Source organism: Sinocyclocheilus grahami, unplaced genomic scaffold, assembly GCF_001515645.1.
Source record: "Sinocyclocheilus grahami isolate Dianchi unplaced genomic scaffold, SAMN03320097.WGS_v1.1 scaffold788.1, whole genome shotgun sequence".
NCBI lineage: Eukaryota > Metazoa > Chordata > Actinopteri > Cypriniformes > Cyprinidae > Sinocyclocheilus > Sinocyclocheilus grahami.
In genome coordinates this window covers 71,927-74,342 of record NW_015505967.1, presented here as the reverse complement: position 1 = coordinate 74,342, position 2,416 = coordinate 71,927, and positions in this window count along the sequence as shown.

The window sequence follows — 2,416 nt, the reverse complement described above, 5'->3', positions numbered from 1 at the left end:
CCCGCCGGCTGTGGCTCATTCAAGCTCGCCGATGTCAAGCCCGCCGGCCACGGCTCTCTCCAGCCTGCAGGCCGCTCGGATATCAAGCCTGCTGGCTGTGGCTCAAACAAGCCCACTGGCTGTTCAGCACTCAAGTTCGCCGGCTTTTCCGCTGTCAAGCCCACCGGTCATCTCCCTCTTCTCAGCCCAAAAGAGGATATTGCGGAGGAAGAGACTGTGGGCTCCAGCCCCAGAACTCGCTCCAGTGTCGGCTCCAGCCCCAGAACTCGCTCCAGTGTCGGCTCCAGCCCCAGAGCTCGCTCCAGTGTCGGCTCCAGCCCCAGAGCTCGCTCCAGTGTCAGCTCCAGCCCCAGAGCTTGCTCCAGTGTCGGCTCCCACCCCTGAGTTCGCTCCAGTGCCAGCTCCTCAAAAGCGCCTTGTTGTGCCTGCTCCTCCAGAGCACCCTCCAGTGCCAGCTCCTCGTAAGCACTTCCCAATTCCCGAATCCAGCCCAGGGAGGGCTCCTGTTCATGAGTTAAGCCCACGGAGGGTTTCTGTTCCTGAGTTTAGCCCACGGACGAACTGTCTGATCTGCCATGGCCTCCCGAGCTCCCTGATCTGCCATGGCACCTTGAACTGCCTGATCCGCCCTGGAGGCTGGGGCAGGACGGGGACAAAAAAGGTCTCCAGGGCGGATCAGGTAGTTCAAGGTGCTATGGCGGGGGGCCCACCCCCCCTCCCTGGGGGAATTGTTACGGCGCGGGACACACCTTTCAGGAGGAGGGAGTAATGTCACATGTTCAGTTTGTTTTGTTATGGTTTTCCTTTGTTTGGATTCATTGATTAATCCCCGGCACCTGTGTTTTGTTATCATCCAGTGTATATTAGTTCCTGCCTGTTCAGTTCTCCTTCGTCTGGTCAACTCGTTACGTTCTCTGTGTTTCTTTATGTTCATACTCAAAGCTTTCGTGTTGGAATATCCCCTGTGTTTTCATTTATTAAAGACCATTTAAGTTATTCTACGTCTCCTCGCTCCTCCCCGCTGTGAGCGCCGTGACAAAAAACTACACTTACATTACACAAGTTAAAACTTACACAAGTACATTTACTAAGTACAACACTGCTTTCAACACGTCACTTCCTGTTTGTTGCTGCCGTGTGCTTTGAGTTTGAGCTCCGTCAAGTTAATTCTTTGTCGTCTAATTTATCTTAAAATCAATTTTATACACCATAATTTTCGTTTCTATAACGTGTGAATATATCCCCTATCGTATTCTACAACAAAAACAATCAGAGCACCTTGTTATCACTAGTTCTATTTTGACTTCCTGAGTCCGCTATTAGCATATAGCCCGCTAGCATCACCAGTGTGGTTGCCACAAATCTCGCTTACATTACTAATACTCTATTAACACACATTACCATTGTTTTACTCACTGTTACTTGCTTTAATGGCGGATGTGTGTCTACCGTTGAGTGCAGGTGAGGACACGTTTGAGCTGCATTCGGTGACTCCAGCAGATCCGCGACCTGGTGGAGGGGCAGACCCAGCTGAGAGAGCGGAGAGCCGCGCTGGAAACATCCCAGGCTGACGCTCACAAGTCCGAGGTAAGTATACAGCGCGCTGCTAACTCTCCCACCACCTCTACTCCGTGTGTTTCTCTGCACAGGCCCGGTGCACCCAGGACGCGATCTTCCCAGATGTCCTTCACTCCGGCGCCGGGACACCACGGACCCTGGGTGCACCCGCCTTGGAAGACGCGAGCCAGGCCCCGGGTGACGACCTCTCCCCCTCCGCCGCCTCCAGTCTTCGAGATCTCCACCCGGAACCACTTCGCTCCCCTCCACGAGACGGAACGTGACGCTGTGATCATCGGAGACTCCATCGTCCGGCACGTCCGTGCTACGTTAGCTGAAGGTAAAGTGCACACTCACTGTTTCCCTGGTGCTCGTGTTCTCGATGTTTCTGCACAGATATCCGCGATCCTGAAGGGCGACGAGAGCACCGGAGCTTCAGGAGCCTGATTGAGACGATGCGCCGCACATCGCCCGCGACAACAATCATCATGTTAGGACCGCTTCCTACGTATCGACGAGGACACGAAAGGTTCAGTAGCCTTTTTGCTTTAAATGAATGGTTATTGTCATGGTGTAAAGAACAGAAACTGCTCTTTGTCAATAATTGGAATCTTTTCTGGGAGCGTCCTAGTCTTTTTCGTGCTGATGGCCTGCACCCCAGCAGAGTCGGAGCGGAAAACATCTCCAGGACGCTACGCACCATATGACTAGTAAGTCAAATCTCAAATAACTGCCCTGATGACTTGTGTTCTACCCGCTTAAATGATAGAAGTACTTGTGCTCTCCAATCTATAAAGAATGTGTCTGTTCCCCGAATAGTGAGGTCAAAATATAAATTTAATGCAGGATCTAGAAAAAA